The sequence below is a fragment of the Pelodiscus sinensis genome, chromosome 8 (assembly GCF_052426305.1).
Source record: "Pelodiscus sinensis isolate ZL-2025 chromosome 8, ASM5242630v1, whole genome shotgun sequence".
Classification (NCBI taxonomy): domain Eukaryota; kingdom Metazoa; phylum Chordata; order Testudines; family Trionychidae; genus Pelodiscus; species Pelodiscus sinensis.
The window spans coordinates 10,672,431-10,687,548 of NC_143059.1; positions in this window are offsets into that span (position 1 = coordinate 10,672,431).

The window sequence follows — 15,118 nt, forward strand, 5'->3', positions numbered from 1 at the left end:
TCTTAAATATCTCCAGAGAGGGAGATTCCACCACCTCCCTTGGCAATTTATTCCAATATTTGACCACCCTGACAGTTAGGAATTTTTTCCTAATGTCCAATCTAAACCTCCCCTGCTGCACTTTAAGCCCATTACTCCTTGTCCTGTCCTCAGAAACCAAGAGGAACAAATTTTCTCCTTCCTCCTTGTGACACCCTTTTAGATATTTGAAAACCGCTATCATGTCCCCCCTTAATCTTCTTTTTTCCAAACTAAACAAGCCCAGTTCATGAAGCCTGGCTTCATAGGTCATGTTCTCTAGACCTTTAATCATTCTTGTCGCTCTTCTCTGTACCCTTTCCAATTTCTCCACATCTTTCTTGAAATGTGGCGCCCAGAACTGGACACAGTACTCCAGCTGAGGCCTAACTAGTGCAGAGTAGAGCGGCAGAATGACTTCACGAGTTTTGCTTACAACACACCTGTTGATACAACCTAGAATCATATTTGCTTTTTTTGCAACAGCATCACACTGTTGACTCATATTCAACTTATGGTCCACTATGACCCCTAGATCCCTTTCGGCCATGCTCCTTCCTAGACAGTCGCTTCCCATCTTGTATGTATGGAACTGATTGTTCCTTCCTAAGTGGAGCACTTTGCATTTCTCTTTATTAAACCTCATCCTGTTTACCTCTGACCATTTCTCTAACTTGCTAAGGTCATTTTGAATTATGTCCCTATCCTCCAAAGAAGTTGCAACCCCACCCAGTTTGGTATCATCTGCAAACTTAATAAGCGTACTCTCTATCCCAATATCTACATCATTGATGAAGATATTAAACAGTACGGGTCCCAAAACAGACCCTTGAGGAACTCCACTTGTTATCCCTTTCCAGCAGGATTTAGAACCGTTAACAACAACTCTCTGACTACGGTTATCCAGCCAATTATGCACCCACCTTATCGTGGCCCTATCTAAGTTATAGATAGGTGAGTAACTTCTTCTTACCTACAAACAAGAGGCAGACAAAATTTGAACATGCCAACTACATTTAAAAGGTTAAGAATAAGCTTAATCATTTCAATAATGATAATAGCAGGCTTGTGTCATCTGTGATGGGCTAGCAAAACCACCCAGAGGAAAGGGTACCTATCTTGCATTTTAGTCCAAATTTCAATCAGTCAGAAGAAATGCAGGACCTGATTCTGAGTTCACTTAGACTTGTGCAGATTGGAAGGAAGGCAAAAGAATTCCACCGACATTAAACCAATGTAAGTGGAATCAAAATCCAAGTCCTTCAGCAAAAACATTTCAAAGTACCTTAACCCCATCCATACCTCTTCTTTTCATTCGTTGTAAACATTCATCTAAACATTATCTGTTTCAATCTTCCACCCTTGTAATACTTGGCATATTTTTCTGTTCTACACGTGGGTATGAATGTGTCAAAGTGGAGAAGAAAACAATGGAAAAGAAATAGGTCCTCTCCACAGGAAAGATTAACGCTGAAGAGGTGGCCTAGGTTTTGTTTATTGAATGAAAAAAGACTCTTCCAAAGAAAACTACAAGAAACACTAACCAGCTCTTGCTATGAGCTGTAAGTTGTAAGTGAGCTGTTGATGTATTAGTGTCATATTCCATTACTGCTTCTCCAGATTTAAAAGAAATCTTAGCTCAAGTAGTGGGAAGTATCTGAGGTAAATTATGAAGCAATATGGCCTATTAAAACAAATAGTCATTCTAACACATAGTCATCTTACATATTAGATATTAATTGTTTTGATGAATGGGTGTTGGGCTTTGAAATTAAGCAATGCGCAGCACTACATATAAAGTTAGAGCACAGAGGAAGCAAAATGTTGTGACTTAAAAATACATTTTTGTTTGGTGTGGGTTTTTTAGATTTTAAGGTCAAAAAATGTTTAAAAAATTCTCTGAAAATGTTGGCATTGTTTCTTTTAAACCTCTTGGTTTTGTACGTGCAAGAAGTTAGATTTATGTGTGCCAAGACACAACTCCTGCCCCAACCTAGAACTCCCTTAGGTGAGGAAGGTTCTGTTGTGTTGAGGTGAGGGATACATGTGGAGGGCATGGAGGTGAGGCTGAGTGAAGGTCAGCAGAAAACACAATCTTCCCATGTGATAAATGTACTAGCAGGCTGCAAGGTAGTTGATGTTTGTCTGAGCCTTGTCGTGCAAATTTACCAAAGGCAGATAGTATTTTTGGTGACCTCCCTGTACAGTGAAAAACTGCCACAACAGCATCTTCCCTCAGGCAAAGGAGACAGCATCTAATCATTAATCCTGGGCATTTATCTGGGAGCTGAAGCCCACCATCCTGTGACAGCTTTCTGTTATCTGGGCATCAAACTCTTACACACAGTTCCAGTCCCATGGTAGATTGTTATAGACAAACAGGAGCTGCTTAAGAAGTTGCTTTTCAACTAAGGGAGTGAGAATTCCAAAAACGTTTTTAAGTAATTGCATTCCCTGATCGTTATTTCCCCTCGGTGTTTTTTCAATTTTGCCCCAGTCCACTTGGCAAATATGGATTTTCCCCATCCTCCACTTCTGCCTTATGTTCCTACTGAAGCTGGATACTTAACATGTTTTTTTGTGTGTGTTTTGCTCTCCTAGTTCACAGAATGATCAGCCAAGGTCTGACACTCTCAGGGAACAGGGTTTGTTAGCTCACCTTGCTTTGGCAATAAACAACTTTGTGATTCCCAGCTTGGTAACACCTTTCCCCCCCCCCACCCATCTCCAGATTATTTTTTTACTATGAGCAGAGCTGGTTGAGAATAGTACATAATTTTCCCAAAAATGTTAACCTGTTTTATTATTTAGGCCAAAAGTCAGACTTTTGACAGAAAAATTCCAGAATTTCAAAGTTTGCATTTTAGTGGGTCATAGTCGTAATAGCTTCCCCTTTTTTGGTTTAAAAATATCACATTTTGGAAAAATTGGACCAGCTATAAATGTAGGTCACGTCTTCCTCCTCTTGTACTCGGACAAGCACAAGCAGTGGACTTCAGAGAGCTCAATCAGTAGATCAGAGACGTGGTTGTTAAGTGGAGGTAGCAAATAGACTTGTTTGCCCAATTTTCACTAATGAAGCTATTGCTAGGAGGGCTATGGAGTCAGGGTCTCCTCCCCTTATCTCCAGGAGCTATCCAGGTGGGTCTTATAAAATGCCCTATTGCTTGCTGCATAGAGTGGGGACTTACATCAGTGTCTTTGCCAGCATCCTATCTTGCATATACACTGTGCCCAGCTGTATCATGCAGGAACCATACCTGGAGCATAGGAGCTGCTCTCTGTGCATCCCCAAGGGGATCAACATAACCCCAAAAGGGGAATGAAAGGAAAAGAGGAGGGGCCACCCTGGCTCCAACCTCTCGTTTCAGGGGGCAGCAGAATGGTTGGGCGTAAAGTGCCAGTCATGTTGCACCCTCTGGAGGGACATTGTAACAGGCATGTTTCATATAGGGTTGCCAGATGGTTTAACTAAAAATACCAAACACTCCCCTCCCCCTGCAAAAAAAACCCACCAGGGGAAAAATTCTGTTGAGAAAAGAAAGGGAAGACCAAAGTTGTTGAGCGCAAAAAAAAGGACTCCGTTAAGCTAAAATAAGGCCTGGCCCCTCTAAGAAATGCGGCTGTCCGCTATCTGGTCTCCCTGCTCTGGGCTAGACAGGTAAGCACCTGGTATTTTCACCTCCTGGCCAGGAACAAATAAGAACATACCAGACATTTAGGAGTCCGATATTTTCTGAATTTTTTTACCAGACAGGAGGCGAAAATACTGGACTGTCCAGGTCAATACCAGACACCTGGCAACCCTAGTTTCATAGTGTGCCAAAAGATCATTCTTCCGGGTGCTCCCCTGGAGCAATGCAACTTTGAGCCGTGACTTGAAAGCCCACGTGAGCCCGTACTAAAGTGGAAGCCCTGTGCAACTGGAGCCAGTATTTCAGCTTTGTCAGGGGAGGCCGAAAGAACTGCCAGGCCCCTAGGCAGGGGGGGGGGCACTCCTGCGCTCCCAGAAGAGGCGAGACTTGTGAAGAAGGGGCGTGACAGGAGCTACCCTCCCTCGGCCATCCCTTCCGTACCACCCAGAGTGTGCCACACAGCACTCAAATGACAAGGTCAAGGGCTCGGGTATCCAGCAGCCACAGTAGCAGTGGTGATGCTGGGAGTCCCGGGCCCTTTTGAATCGTTGGGCTCTGGGCCCGGGGAAGTTGTTCCCTTCTCCTGCCCCCGTTGACAGGCCTGTGGTGGCTCAAATCCTGAGGCTGAATAACTTGGCCCAGGCTGTGAAGTGGGAGGAGAGTAGACTCTACACCACTCGCTTCCTTGCTCTCTCGGAGATTTGAAGAATATGGGAAATTTCAGGTAACAGCAAAGCCCCAGGGCCTCTTTCAAATACCCCCCTCTCCCCTCATTAAGCATTAGTGCCGGGGGTTGGATTCAGAACCAGGCATGGCTTGAGCCAACCTCTGTGTGTTTTACTCTGGGTATTGCTCTGCTGCTCGGCTGAAGTCCAGGCTGCACGTGAAACATTCTGTTACAAGGTAGGAGAGGCAGGATCTGCCTCCATTGGCCGATGCCAACGCTGCACTGCCAGAACTTCTGTACCTGTCTCTTAAAGCACTTCGCAATAGTTTGTATGAGAGGGGCACAATGGAGTGTCCTGTTCTGTCCAAAACTGTCCCCGGATAGGGGAACCATAAATGCAAAGGCTGAAACTATTTTAAAAAAATCACTGTGATACTCAAGAGTCAAAATTCTAGCACCTCCCCCCCTTAAAGCTGACCAGCTCTCCAAAGAGGAGTATGATGAGCTATTGGCACACTTTGGGCAAGAAAAGGAAATTACATTTGTACACTGCTGAGTGAGAAATCCATGGCAGAGCAATATGGCTGAGCCCTTTGGACCTCTCTGCCAGGATAGGATTTAAATGGATGCATTTTAAGAACAAAGGCGAATGAGCATCAATGTCTAATTCTGCTGCATTGTATTACTTGCTGGTTCTTCTGTTAACCTTTACATTGGCCTCCAAAGGTTATCTTTTGTTCCACATGGATACAGGTGCCCCGTTGCAACCTTCTACTCACTAATGAATTGTCCTAAGTGATCAAAGAAGCAATTCTTGGGTTACTCTTTCACATTGACGTGACCAAGGGAACTGAAGAATCAAAAAAATATATATTTAATAGAAAGACTTAAGGAAATGCACACATTTTCTCCCTGAGGAGATACAGTTAGCAAAAAAGCCAGCTGGACTGCAGAGGTCAGAGAATTATTGCACTCACACGATGGTGACAAGTATGTTTTAATTACCTAGAAAGAATTAGTAACAGACAGATTTTGCTTTCTGATTTGAATCAAGGCCAGGATGGTAATGTTCAAAAGCTGTCCCAAGTCATGCTCGGTCTTAACTAAAAGGGTGCTCTTAGTCCAGGTGCAAGGTAAGGTTGCAAGGGAAATACCATTTTTTCAGGGGAATTCCATGATCCCGAAGCAGAGCTTGTGGGGCAATCCTTTATCCCAAAATTACTTCAGAATCCCTTGTCAGCTGATATGGTAGCAAACGTGCAGAGGGTGTTCCAAAATGTCATGAAGATGCATTTACATCACCATGAAAGAGGAGTTCATCCCATCAGAACTTTGTGCCCTAATTACAAGAGTCAAGTTGTATTTGTTGAGCTCTCAAAAAGAAAATTCTCTTGTAACCTTAGTGTCAAAGGCACATCTCAAAGTACACTAGAAATGCTTTTTTTTTTTTTTAACTCATGCAATCTTAAATCCTTCACTTCAGATCATGTGGCTTGTAAAGCCAATCATGCTGGAGTTCCCTAGAAAAGCATTAATTTTGGAATCAATGTCTCCTAATTGTGCTTAATTAACCCATAGAATTGTTTATCTAGTATTGCAGCAACTTGCTGTCAGAAAACTGAGTTTTCTTTTGATTAGGCTTTTTTTTCTCCCCCAACTCTTCTTTTTATTTCTGTTACAGCTGTGGATACATACTGATGTGCTGCATTATATCATTTCAGGTGTTGGGGAAAAGCCCTGTGAGTCATGAATATGTTATCTTCACTTGAATACATTGATACATGCTATATATTATTGACTTACAAAATGCATACGGACAATAAAAAAGAAACACACAAATAGAACCCTTTAGAGAAAAACTGCAGAGAGTTCACTTATGAATGATTATATGAGCATTCCCAAAGTTTGGGGGAGGTATGCAGATCTACCTTTATAAATAAGGTTGCCCGGTGTCTGGTTTTGAACCAGACAGTCCAGTATTTGAGCTTTCTGTTCAGGGAAACAAATTGAGAAAATATAAATGAGGAAATATAAATGTCCAGTATTTTCTAAATAAGACGTAATGTTGATTGTGATGTAGTGTCAAGTATGTCTGGTATTTTTGTTGAAACCATCTGGCAACCCTATTTATAAACCGAGCCTTCAGGATTCATCGGAAAATACAGATCCAGACTTCAGACCCATTTAAATTTGGCTCTAGATTCATATCTAGAATAATCCTCTGAACTAAGATAAATCACACCAGAGAAAGAGATAACTCACTGAAGGGTCTTACCTCTTAGACATAGTCAAATATACAGCATGAAAAAAGTAAAAAATTCAAAATTTCTCTTTATGCTGCATATCTGACTTGGGTGGTTGAAAACCACGTGAGCCCCATGAAATTTTGCAACAGATTTTTTTTTCCCAAGAAAAGTTCAACTGCAGTAAACCATTTTCACCACTAGACTAATCCTAGGTCAATCTCTTTGATGTTCAGATGCTGGAGAATTTTAGGCATTGTGTGTGCAACAGTATCCTCTATTTTCAAGTAGCCTTTGATTAAAAACAAATTTTCTGAAGACGTGTGTATAGAAAGCCATCCTGACCCTCCTAAGAGCTCTAGGAAAAGTCAGTTGTGACGGGGGAATCCTATCAATGAATCAGGTGCTAGAGATTATTTCTGGTCTACGATTAATGGAAGTGTTGACTCATTTATTCACATCACTTAAAGCACGTCAGCATTTACAGTGCACAGAACAACTGGATTCTAATCCTGGTTGTAATTCTCAGGTGATGTTACAATATAGCACCTAAAGGCACCGAAATTTGTCCAGCAGGGCTGCAATATTTACTTTCCCGAGTCTGAGAGAATCTGCTGGGAATGCAGAGGTTCACAGGACACCTTCGTTAATTACACTATTGGCAGACTCTCTTTGTAAGGGGTTCGTTTATTAAAAGGAGTACAGAACTGGGTGTTAGAAGCAAAGCTCATATAAGAGAAATAGTAGAAATCTGGAGAAAGATTGTGTGTTCTGCCAGGAATTTCTGAGATACTAAGAAGAATGCAATTCCAACAACATTTAGAGAAATGAAGAGCACCCGTGGTATGTTTGGGGGAGAAGGCAGGGAATTTTGTACTCCTTTATGGTGATGTTACGACTTCTGCCTCTCTGGGTAATTCCAATGATCCTTTCACAGCTGTAAATCTTCAAAAGAAAGGCTGGAAATTATTTTCTACGGTTAAGAGCTAGATGGTCAGGGTCAGGTGAGTCCCTTCTCTCCCTCTTTCCCCAGACTGTGACTACATGTAAGAGACCCTACCCCCTCATATTTTGTTTTTCGGTTATCTGCTCTCTTCATGTCCTTCTCGAGCCAGGAACCAGAGCTACAGGAAACTCTCTAGAGGCTCCACTAGAGAATTCTATAATTCTATAATACAGATGTAAAAGAAAAAGATTCTTCTCCTTGTGTGTTCCTAGAAAAGAGATCCAATGTCTAGTGAACCAGATGAGGTTGTATTGCGGATATATACTGTGATTATTATGCTCAGAAGACAGCACTGTAATATACATCTCAGAATATAGTGATTCACAAAACCAATAATATTTTGCATCACAAACACTACTGAAAATGATTTTTAAAACACTATAAAATAAATTTAAGTTAAAATATATTACAGTATTTCTTGGAGCATGTTTCAGATCTGGTTATCCTTAAAGTGCCAATATGCTATGAATAAGAGGCATGTTCCAAATCCACTTTTTTTTTTTCTTAGATGTGTCCCTTCTTGAATTCCTGGCATGAAATGTGATTGGAAAACAAATACAATTATACAAAAGACAGGTAAGAGAGTTTGTGGGGCAGAGGCTGAAACTTTATTGATTTATTCCAGCAGTGGCTTGAAAGATATATATATATATACTGAGATTTTCACCTGAGTCTCAAGGAATTGGGTGCCTAAATCTGTTAGGCCTCATTTTGAAATCTCTGCCTTAAAGTGTATTGCTTACCATACAACGGTATTTCTCTAAGGCTGATCTATAGCTCACAAGATACATCATGCTCATGTCTATCCTCTTTAAAACTCTGCCTCCCATTTAACATTTTGTAAGGACAAAGGTTCAGATATGTGAAAAAACAGAGGCCTGATTTAAGGGCTTTTTAAAAATCAGGCCTTCAGGGAATAGCGAAGCAGTCTCATTCCTGTTGTTATGGCAGGCTGCACAATTTTGGTGCGGGGCGGGCGGAGGGACCTCATAGAATGGAATGGTTCAGTTAGTTGGCCAATTTGGTGCAGATGGGGAATAAGTGCACCAGTCAGTATTAGCACTGGCTCCACCTAGTTCAGAACAATCAGAGTTGCCATGTGCACCTATATCCTAGCTTTGCAGTGTGATGCGGGAGACGATATGGGAAGTTTGGTGGCCATTGCAGTTTTTGTGAAGTGTATTTGCTACTGTTTGTAAAAGCAGTTAAGTTTATATGAACTTCACCGCTGGCCCCATGTTGGGGGATCCAGTCGCCAGCCTGTGTCTGAGGGCCCTGCTGCCACACAGAGTCCTGGCCCCTCACCCTGGGCTCCACAGCCACCCATCCTGGGCAAGGAGGGGCAGGACAGCCCCCCCCCCCCCGAACAGATCTTCAGCACCTGGGCCCAGGATGTCTCCAGAGGATGCGGAATGCTGCGTCCCCATGTTGTCCCCTGGAGCCCCTCTCCATAACACACCCCTTGATTTGTGTGTGCAAATGCGACTTGTCTGTGCAAATCAGGGGGGTGGGACACTCAGGGCATGAGTCTATATTTTAAAAAATCTGACTATTTTTAAGCCAGAGTTGTCGTTTTTAGGGGACTGAGTCCTCCTTGCTGGAGTCTCAATGATGGGAATGCTGCCTACACTCACAAACACGCACGCCATTCTCAATTTTTTGGACAGGAGAAGAGGAGGGAGAGGGAAGGGAAGGAGCACCTCTATTGCAAGTCTGTCTTTCATTGATTTATTTTTAAATAATAACTAAGCTTGTGAAGATAGAACCTGCATTTTCAAAGGAGACTAATTTTTAAATTTTTAGACGCTCAACTTGAAACACTTCCAAATGGACCCGATTTTCAAATAGTGGAGGGACAGAACTTGCTGAAAACCAAGTGCTCTTTAAAATGTTTTAAGTTGGGCACCCAAGAATAAAGCCACCTAAATTCATTCATCACTTTTGAAATGGAGGCTGTGGTGTTTTGCAAGATAAACGCGTTGCATATGTAAACAGATACTCAGCATTCCTGCCTATACCTATTACCTTTTAATGAGGGCCTTACAGTGTCTTACCTTGTCTTTGTCTTATTTGCCTTAACTTAATTAATTAAATTAATGGATAGTAGATATTGTGCAGTACAATAAATGCTTGTAGGGTTTGGTCTGTTATTTATTTTGCTATACATTCATGCAGCTTTTTCCATGGGACTCTTCATGGTAGCGAGCAATGCTTTGATCCTGTTTGCACAATCAGGCCCTTAGATTATAAACTGTTCAGAGCAGTTCTGTAAATGTACAGCTTTCTAGCCACTTATGCCACCATATACGTGCTCATCCGGCAGGCTGACCAATAGAACCCTGCTCTGGAATGCTGCAGAAGCCTTTGAGTGCCATTTTAACTTACTAAAATGACCAGGGGGATGTGGTTCTACACAGTGCGCCTGGTCCTGACTCAGCAAAGCTCTTAAACATATGTTTGAATTGAAGCATGACATCAGCGAGACCACTCACGAGCTTGAAGTTAAGCATAGGCTGCAGGGCTTTGCTGGATCAGAGGCAGACTACGCAGAATTGAAATCCAAACTGGCACTGCTCACCTGAGTGATGGGTCTAATAGTCCAGGGGAGGCTACACCCTGCCTGGTGCAGCCACTGTTGCCAGATGCTGAGTTGCAGGTTTTGGTAGGGTTGGACAGTCCGGTATATTTGGCATCTGTGCAGTAAAAAAACAACAACAAAGTACCGGACATGTAAAATGTCCGGTATTTTCTGTTTGTCTCCGGTGGGGGTGGGAAAGGTGGGGATTTAAAGATGCAATGCCTTTTTTGTTCAACCAATTTTTTTTCCAGTCATGTTCGGTATTTTGTGGGAAAGTATCTGGCAACCGTAGGTTTTGGTGTTTTGCATGGGCTGGGCTTCTGACGGGGAAAGCTTTTGCTTATTATGTGCCATGCAGGTTCTGGGACAGCTGAGGAGGTGAAATCAGCTGCCTAACTTTTGGTTTTATCAGGAATCTTTCTGCATTTTTTGGGGAAGAGCTTTTGCTTTTCCCACCAGACATCTTGGACGGGGAAGTGCAGCATCTCTCCCATTCTGCAGCTGGGGCCAACCAGTCAGCAGTCAACCCAGAGCTTCTCCGGATGCAGGGATTGGGTTTAGGCCAGGCAGGGGCTCCTCTAGCCATGGGGGGGAATGGATGTGGAAGTTAGGGTGGACAGGGAGCTAAGCCTCTCTGAATGGGGGGACATCTACCCACCACCCATAATTACTGCTATTCAGTCAGTTGCCAGACCGATTGTTACTCATGCTCAGTTACTATATATATGTACTGCAGTCATTGCTAGTGTTAATTACTATACTACTATTGTAGTCATGACTAATGTTCACTGTCATTTCTTTTGGAAATGGCTAACCTCCCTAGTGTTAGCTCAGCTTTGACTAACACATCTTTGAGGACACAGGCAGCCCTGCTCTGGGCACACTCAGAAAACTCTGGCACCGAGAAGGAAATCTGCGTGTTCTCTCAGTGGCAAGAAGAAGCTAATCTTGAACTAAACAGAGAGGTTTCTGCACGTCAGAAGCAGGTTGTGTCGGGGGAGAAGAATTGCTGAGGGTAGCTGATTTTTATTTATAATTCCCTTCAGTTATTTACTCACATGAACTTTTCAGAGGGTGAAGAGAAAAATCTGAGGCATCCTGTCAGACACAACACAAAGCTATGAAAATGTGTCTGTCTTAGGATAAAGAATAACTGTACATAAGCTTTTAGAATGTCAGTTTTGAGCTCTTAAATCAACCACAAGATTAAAACCTTGCTGCACGGTTTTGCACATTTGAAATCAGTAGGGTGGGGGACATGCATGTGTGTTGCTTTTATCATGAGACAGTGCAAATTCACCATTCATAAAGCTAGTTATGAACGCACATGGAATACAGGCTGGTATTGACATAGAGTGAAGGCAAGTGCAGACATGGAAAGCAAATATAGAAGGGGGAACACCCAAGATGTAATTTAACTAAATGCCCAGCTAGAGTTACTCTTTGGACTAGAGAACTTAGATTATCTTCCATCCTGTTGCAGTCATTACAGTCAAAGATTTTTTTCAGGAAGATTTGATAGCAATTCCAATTCATCCCTATGTAAGGTATATGGCGTTCACTACCTGGGAGAGCAGAGAGAAGCATTACCAGGATATGTGCTTTTCCTCACAGTGCAAAACAAGCCCCTATAGAACCTGCTATGGTTTATTAAAATATCATGGAATCTGAGAAGCGGACAATCAAGCCACAGAAATAAAGCTGGAGATCTCTGAAAATCAGTCTAGATGTCAAAACCCATTAAATAATGGCCCTGCCCCAGTATTGCTGAAACCCTGTTTAAGCATGGCTGTTGTGAGTTACAGCTGATGAAAAACATGTTGAGAGGGGGAATTGTGCACATTCTTCATCAGCATTTGAATGGGAAACTGCATCCCAGTTTAACATTTGGACAATATTGATCAACTCCATGGCTGGCAGTTTCTCTGGTTATTAGGGAGAGGGATTCGTTCCCTCTGAAAGTGATGCTCTCCATCACCCATGCGGCTAGATGATAGCATTAATCAACTATCATAGGTCCAAGAAAAGCTCTCTCTTTGGAGGTCCCAGCCTAGAAGCTTCCTGAGGAAAAACAATATGTAAATGTCAATCTGACTGTTTCTAGGCTACTTTCAGACATACTGTGAACTGACTGGCCTTTCAGGGACTGGGCCAGTCTTTGCAATCAGTTACATGTCTGTTAACCTGGAAGAATCATAGAGCTGGAAGAGACCTCAGGAGGTCATCAAGTCCAGCCTCCTGGCCAAGGCAGGACCAATCCCAACTAAATCAACCCAGCCAGGGCTTTGTCAAGCCAAGACTTAAAAACCTCACTGCTTTTATTTGGAGCTACTCTAGATTTATACCTGAGTAACTGAGGGCCAAACATGACCCACTATGATGAGCGAGTATTTGGGAGCTGTGGGATGGAGCAGTTGGAGAGAAGAAATTTCACATGACCTCTGATGGCATAGCCACAGGTGCAGTATTTCAGGCAATGGAGGACAGCCAGGGAGGAAGATGCAGTTGTGCAAAGTGGCCTCCCTCTCTCTCCAAGTGGTGTGGAGGGACCAAGCACCAGCCTAGGAGAAGCCAGAGCTGTAATAGCAAGAGATGTTCACCTCCACTCTATCCCCTCAACAGCTTCCTGCAGCAGGACCCCAACAGAAACTAAATCTACCATCAGCTGCCCATTACGTCTTGGGTGCATCCTCCTATGCTGCAGCGGGACAGCTGAATTTAAGGCAAAAAAGCTGTTCTTCATCCTTTGCTGAAAGACGTTGCAGCCATTGGCTACTTTCTCACCACCCCAAGTTGTGACAAAAATCTTCCTGCTGGTTGGCTGCTTCCAAGGAACAAGCCGCTGGTTTCTGTTGAGTAAGCACAAAACCCAATAGCAGAGGAGAAAAGGGTGGGGATTTTTTTTTCAGGGCAGAGCAGGAAACCCTGTTCACAAAATGAGACCCCCTTTCACTGCTTTTAATGAAACCCCCTTCACAAAATGAGACCCCCTCTTACTGAGGATGAGTTTTAAGGGAGAACCCTGACTGGTTCATAGCGATTGGCTAGAGCAGGATAGTTCTAAGGAAGAAGGAAAGTAGAAGTCTCCTACTTGTGTGAAAAATACACACCCACAATTGGTCAGTTTGGCATGTTGTCTAGGAGTAATCTGGGATTCCTTGGTAGTGAGGAGTGCTCCCATAATAGCATCTGTGAGGAATGATTTCTGCGATCTCTGCTTGGCTAGGAAACTCCATTCCATTCCAACTTCACTTATTGTTATACCGGTGGAGTATACCTGGGCATGAAGTCTTCAACACTTAATGAGGAAACCCCAACTAATTCAGTACTTAGCCTGTTTTGCTGAACAGAGGTACTGCAGTTGGAATTTCCTATCACAAACATCTCAGACCTGTTCTCTTCTCTCTGTACTGGCTTCCCTTTTGTGAATCAGTCCTTGAAAGCACTGCATGCCCTGGCTGCAAGATAGCCGAAAATCCATCTAAAGCTCTGGAACAAAGACCATGGTCAACAACTACTTTCCTCTGGTACAATGGAACTCTAACCAATAAGAGTAAAGGTTCTCTGAGCCAGATATGGCAGAGCCTAGATTATCCTGTGCACATTTCTTAGGGCTTCCTGGACACTTTCCCTAACGCCGCTTTGCTCTGCCCCAGAGCACAAAATTCCAGATTTCCTATATTCCTAAGTATTGTGATGGAGGTAAATTTACCTCCTCCTTTCCCACTAGAAATGTAGGTAACAATGGACTCTTGAACAGTCTGTCATTTATTAGATGTGTCGCGTAAGGCCAGTCAGAGTTGAATGTTCAGCAGTTTTTAGGACACTTTTTAGGCCCGTATGTGCAATTCTGGAAAGGTTACTAATTCCTCTAATAAGACTTCAGCTTCATCCAGTAACTTTTTCTCCACTAAGTATTTAGATCCCCTGGCATTCACACTTACACATTGGACTAGGAATACAGATACTTCCCAGGGCCAAAACCTCTCCAATGTAGCTGCACGTGTCACTTATAATCTTGTGTTGCCTGGATCTCCGGGGGGGTTCTGTAATCATGTTGCTGGGTCTGATAGTTTGAGAAATCTCTGTGAATTTTGGTTGGTTTTGTGAAGTTGCTATGTCACCAAAGATCTCAATGTATATTAAATCAGTCATGTGATGCTAGCCCTAGTAGCAGATCTTCCAGACCTGGAACAATAGAGAGGCATTAACCTGAATAGCCATCCATTTAAATGGGAGGGGTTTAGAACAATGGGATTGCCATGGTCTACAGAACAATCAGTTCTACCCACGTTTTGCTTGCAGGAGGGGAGGCTGGATCAGTGAGAAATTCCAGGAAAAGAAAGAAGGAAGGTATAAGCTGTTAGAACTGACTTGTAAAGTCATAAACTTTGGGAAGTTCAGGGAACACTCTGTTAGCTGGGACCCTTTTAATGCGGGTCCCAAACAAGCAGAATAAATTTTGTTACATGCACCAAGGCATGTGTGAATGAACACCACCAGTAAAAACACCTGCTGCTGACCTTACACACTATGGGTATGTCTAGACAACAGGATTTTGTCAACAAAAGTGGACTTTTGTCAACAAAACTATACCTGCATCTACATTACTGCTGAGTTGTCGACATAACATCGACAGAACTTGGCAGTTTTGTCGACGGCGGTAAACCTCAGTCTACGAGGAATAATGCCTTTTGTCGACAGTTCTGTCGACAGAAGGCGTTATTGCATCCACACTGTCCTTTGCATCTCTACTCTCATGTCAACAAAGGAGCTTGCTTTGTGGACAGAACTCGATGTAGTCTAGATGCTCTTTTTCAACAGAAGCTTTGTCGACAGCATCTGTCGACAAAGCCTCTGTCGACAAAAGCCTGTAGTTTAGACGTACCCTATGTGTGCTCTGCTAATCATTTGGGCAGCATTTGAATCTCTCCTGGGTAGCTGCCCATGCACTCCACTTACAGGGAACAC